The sequence below is a fragment of the Diadema antillarum genome, unplaced genomic scaffold (genome assembly GCF_040938485.1).
Source record: "Diadema antillarum isolate AM-2024a unplaced genomic scaffold, OU_Dant_1.0 seq00001421_RagTag, whole genome shotgun sequence".
In the NCBI taxonomy this organism is placed as follows: Eukaryota; Metazoa; Echinodermata; class Echinoidea; order Diadematoida; family Diadematidae; genus Diadema; species Diadema antillarum.
The window spans coordinates 453775-460000 of record NW_027272173.1 but is presented as its reverse complement, the minus strand read 5'-3'; positions in this window follow the sequence as shown (position 1 = coordinate 460000).

Below are 6226 nucleotides of genomic sequence, written 5' to 3'. Positions count from 1 at the left end.
AAGGTTTAGAGAAATTTAATTCGTATCGCATCTAAATTCTTTATGGGGGCTCTTCGTCAGTAAAACACTTTACATGAATTGCAACAGAAATACCCGATGTCACCATAGAAATAGCAAGGCAACAACCAATCGTCTATGAAGATTGTGAAGTTGTTGCCGGAGAAGCAACAGTTACTCAAACTTGCTCTATGTGAAATGGACATCGGATCCCTGGTTGGTTGGGCCACCAGTTTACCCCCTTGCATTTTTCTGACTTTTATGCTTAGATGTCAGAAATAGCTTTGTTTCAAGTCTACTGTTTCTTTGTATTCTTTTAATAACTCTGTCTTTTCTTCTGTTCTTCATTTTTTTTTTTGTATATTTGTTGGTGCCCCATCCGAGTCAATCTCTACTTGCAACGTGGTCCCCAGCTTGTATTGGTTTCCCCTCCTATATTATACTATGATTACAATATGCAATATTGTTACTTTCCTATGAAATTATCCCATATTCAGGGGACAGAGTTGACCTTGCTCACTGACCTTAAAAAATGTATTTTTCTTGTACTGATTCCAGTATCTTCTATTTTCTTTGTATACCTTAAAACTATTTGTAGTTGAGTGATATATCGCAAGGAAAAAGAGAGAAATTAAAAAGAAATAAAACGAATCTGCATTTGTTTATCTTCCTGTTTTTCCTCCTTCAGTTTACGGTGTTCACGTCATCTTTCCTTTCTCTTCTTCTCCCCTCATTTTCACTCTGTCTTGCTGTTCTCTCTTTTTTCTTCGCGCTGCTATTCATCCAATTTCAATGCCGGTGAATATCAAGAATAGGTCATACTGAGAAGGGAGCGAATTGTATTAGGCCTATACGTTATCTGTTGTGTGCGATATTTCTTTCGTTAGGTAATCACTGAACGATTCTGGAGAAGGACGCATGACACGTGATGTTGTTTCAAAAGCTCTTGCCACTCTTCAGACAACTGCGGAAAAAGGGATTCGTAATTTGATATAAGGTCTCACATATAGAGTGGACTTCTATCTGGCTGGAAGATTTGATTACCACCAACGGAAAGAGGAACACGAGCTACGATTGAAAAATATATGAAAAGATAAAAGATATATAATGCAATCACGGCGTCGGGCGTTGTTACGCGACTTGGCATGTCGTCTTGTGCAAATGGTACGAGATGGATTCTTCTTGGACAAAATGCCTCATGAAATCACATTTAGAGGAAACCCATCACCACATAAGAAGAGGTGAATGTCACAAATACACAAACCATATTTCAATATTTGACGCGCTCATTTCTTCTGTAAGTGTATCATATGATTTATCATGTCCGTGATTATGAAGTGTCAGGTGTACGCATATTCGATTACGCAGACTTTAATGGCAAATTAGATCATGATATAATGGTGGATGATGCAGAATCCTTTCTCAGCCATAAAACTTCACTGTACCGTAAGGTGCCAGTAAAAAGGCAAGTCATCGTATATAAGGACATTCGCAATCGCAGGTTTCCATGATAATTGTCCAAAAAAAAAAATCATCAGTCGTATTTACAACACTCGTGATGAAGAAAGCTTGTTCGCTCTCACTGTTATTGTGACGTCAAAATGTGTAGTAAAAATATGTCATGTCTTTGCAAATTGCTGGAGAGATGATTAAATTGGCAGTTATTCTATTATACCAATGCTTGCCCATTTAAAGGATATTTTCACTCACAGAAAATGAAATATATTTCTTTTTAAGAAAAGACAAACACGCATGGCAAGTTTAAGTGATATGATTTTGCCCCTTAGTAAAATAAAGTGCAAATGTAATCACCACATCTTAAAATGACCATGGGATTTCCAACTGTCTAAATCCAGCAAGATTCCGAGAACAAGTTTTCTTAAGCTCTGTTCCTGGTAAATATATCACAGTAAAAAGTCTTTTTTTTTAATGATTGTGTCCTCCTCTAAGTTCTGAAATTTGTGTATAAAACAATTGGAGAGCTGCTCAATACCTGCATCACACAAAGTTTTTAAATTTGCCTTACTCGAAGATTTTTGTTTTTCATCAACTTTTTTCATGCGTCCCATCCCCCCCCCCCCAATTTTCACTGATCAACCTTACTGATTTTTTTTCAAAGCGTCATGAAGTTATTATCAGGATGGAATTTTTCTTTGATTATTGATGTGGCTTTTGTTTATCTCGTAGGAGAAGCTCTATTCTAGTGCTGTAGTAAACTCTGCACCATAATTCAACTGGAAAATCTGACAGAAAGTAGATTCAGCTGTTTGTTGGTTTCTTGAGCATCAACACGCAACACACGCAATGTCACAGCACAAGATTCACATGATTGTCGTGTCAATGACATCTTAACAGCATCTACTTATGAAGCCATTTTTATTGATTAAAAAAATGCATAAACATGCCAAGCTGAAATGCCTATCTTCTCGCATCTGCTGTTCTCCTTATCTTGACACCACGGTTATGCACAGTCTTTGTACTCGGGTGTATACTAAGTAGCCATCTTTATCACATAGTTTAAGTCCGCCAAAAATGTATTAGAATCTGAAATATTGTTAATCTAAATGTAAATTTACACAAAATCATTTTCAACGAGTATATACCAAGGAAGTTTACTTAATTTCTAAATTTTTATCACCTATTCCTTTAAGACTTTTATACCTAAAGCATTTTCTTCTGTATCAAGCAGAGTAGCCAAGGCAGCTGTACAGCTTCTTCAGCTTTCGACACATCCTCGTTCAGATTTGGGAGAACTCATCTGGCAATACAAAACCAATTTGCACAACATTAGATGTAAGCAAGGTTTGTGAACGTTTGCCTTAAGATGATACTTGGACGAAAACACGGATGATCACAAAAATAATGCCATACTTCGTCAGTTTGAGGGAACAATTAGACATTTGATTTCGACGAAATGTCTAATTTGTTAGAATAACGATAGAGATAGCATGTTTTAAATGCTGCTGATGTATATATATGTAATACATGTATATATAATAAATTGTTATTCAATTCAATTCGATTACGCTAAATTTTCATTCAACAAAAGATATACATAATACAACTTACACATTTGACAAATTATATTGTTTTAACAATTTGAAATAACTTGTAACAATATGTGTCATAACAACCCGATTTTTTTTGATAAATTATACTTCGTATACGTACGTCTAGGCCATGGGGTGAAGCTGAAAAAGAGGCTTAGAAAATGGGTTTCGTTCCAGCAACACTGGCACTACTTTCTGAATGCGGAAATGTGATGTTTTGTACATCCTAAATATACTGTAAAAAGTTCTCCTCGAAATATCCTGTAGTTTTTGCGAAAATCCATATTTTATAAACTGCGACCAGCAGCCCAATACACATATCGTAATGGGGCTGTGAACTGTAGCATACAGGATCATGACGGAAGTTTTATCGCGGACAAATATCAACTTAAAATCGGGAAAAAATCTTCAATTTGAAGACTTATTGATAAATTTGAAGTATTGATAACAGAGTTCGTGCAAGGTTTGCTTCTGCAAATAGTTCCTTTCTGTTCAAATTGATGACTAAATGTGACTCGGTCGAGAGGAAACTGGGAGAACTACGCTGAATTGACGGTCAGCGCAGGCGCACACATCACTGCGCACAAATTTCGAATCCATTGACTGGATATTAAGCTGTCTGTGTTTGCATGCGCTGGCCGTCAATTCAGTGTAGTTCTCCCAGTTTCCTCTCGACCGAGTCACATTTAGTCATCAATTTGAACAGAAAGGAACTATTTGCAGAAGCAAACCTTGCACGAACTCTGTTATCAATACTTCAAATTTATTAATAAGTCTTCAAATTGAAGATTTTTTCCCGATTTTAAGTTGATATTTGTCCGCGATAAAACTTCCGTCATGATCCTGTATGCTACAGTTCACAGCCCCATGACGCTATGCGTATGGGGCTGCTGGCCGCAGTTATGCGTATGGGGCTGCTAGCCGCAGTATAGTTCCCATGGTGTTTCTAAGCTGAAATACGTATACACATTTGTAAAGCACTGCTTTTAGCCATATACCTAGAAAAAAGTGAAGTTTTGGTTTAATAGTTGCATTATATCTCATGTTTCAGCTTTTCCTGATGCTGGCTATGCAAAGGAAGACAAGAGCAAAGTGGTTCGAGACCATAAGAGAGAGAGCACTGACTGACCGTCAGAGGTCAAGGCAAATGCCTTATATTCTGTTTAAAGACATGTTATTAATCAAATGACTAATCATTCAAGGCAAAAAAAAAAGATAAAAAATTCAGTGCGTTTGTTTGTGTGTGTGTCCGCGTGCATGTGGGAGAATCTTATTGTACACACACACACACACACACACCCTCACATGCACACACACATACGCACACACATAGTTATGAAGATTCAATATACCCAAGTGTATTAAAATATTATTCTACATGCCTTGGCCATTTATCACATCAGCATCATAAAAAAGATGATCATAAACATGAACATACACAATGATATAATACATGTATTGATCAGTGCATTACACATACACAGGTGCATAAAAACGCTGACATATTATATACACTCACACGCACACATACAAACTCATTTACACACATGAGACATTACTATTAAACAGATCATATTGTTTATCAGTAAACATGTTTTTCTTTTCTTCTTCTTCTTCTTCTTAAGAAGCTTTAATATACTTAGATCACATAGCAATCACGTTGTTCATGAAATATTATACAGTACTTAAGAAAATTTAATCTTCATAAAATTTCTTGAAGCTTTCATTGCTATCATTAGGTTACAGCATGGTGGGACACTACCTCCTTTCATGTAAGATAGCTCAAAATGATAATCAGTCAAATGTTGTAGTTTTAATAAATTTCCTGGAACATTCCATGGTCCAAATATCCTTGAAAGGGTGTAAAAGTTTTGAAAAATGCCAATATATAAAATAAAGGCAAAATTATAGTTTATCCATTCATGAGTGAAAACTGTTGGATTCTGTATTGGAGGCAATGTGTACCTGAAAATCTTGGAGAGAATAAAACAGGTTTGGCATTAAAAATTATGATAACATTGCAATTAACTTCCAATATCAGAGGATCTGTGGAAACCTGACTAAACTTATGCACAATTTTCATTTGGCTGGTGTGTATTAGTTTTAGCACACTGATTTTGTACTCACACCTACATTGTACTGACCTTTCTACATGAACATTCTGTTTCAGTATTAATAATATTTACATATTCTTTTTCCCAGAGTGGGAAAAACAAATTTTAATTGTAGTCATTCAGTTTTATGAAAAAAACCACACTTAGGAAAACATCTTTGTTCTTAGAATAATTCAACCCTAATCAAATCATAATAGTGGGCAGAAATGTTTGCTAAAGGGCGAACAATCACATACTGAGGCAAGGAGTCAAAACATGTTGCATAAACATTGGCATTCAAAATACAGGAAGCAATCTGTATTACAAAGACATTTTATCATGCACAACTTTGGTAAGATGTCAATTCTTGAATATCAATCACATTGACCAAAGCACTGGTGCATATACAGTACATTCTGTTGTTTCTGAACTTTGCACTGAAGTTCTTTGTGTATGTGTGTTTCAGTGGTGTATATATATTGCTCCATTTTATCAAGGACAACTTATAGTAACATGACAATGTTTTCATGCTTCAATATCAATCATATTAACCTATTTCCCTTGGCAAGTAATGAGCAGGTTGACTCTGTTGCAAATGATGCATTTTACAGGCAACACAGCAGAACCTGAAGAGCTTCCAGAAGAATATCTTGATCTTGATGTGAGCGTCTTAGGGGAGGAAACAGATGCTCCTGCTGACGGACCAGGCTCCTCCTTCAGCTTTCGTTTCCTAGCGAGATTCAGGCGTTTGCTATCTATAAACCTCTTGTAGCACGTTTCATGGAGTCCTATTCAATACAATGGAGAAATGAACAGCAATGATTAGCCGTTGGATTTTGTTAGGGGGAAAGAAAGGCTAAACGCTAGAGGGAGGGGTTGAACATTACACTCAATATATCATTAAATGTACGGTAGACTATTGACTGCCAATATTTGAATCTTGTAATTACCAATAGGCCCTAGTACTATGCCAGGTAATCATTAACACCTCATGATCATTGTCATCAACTACTTCAACTTGTACTTGCAGTCCAATTACTGATTTTAAATTACATTTACAGCTTTCAGCACCTGATCACATGCAAT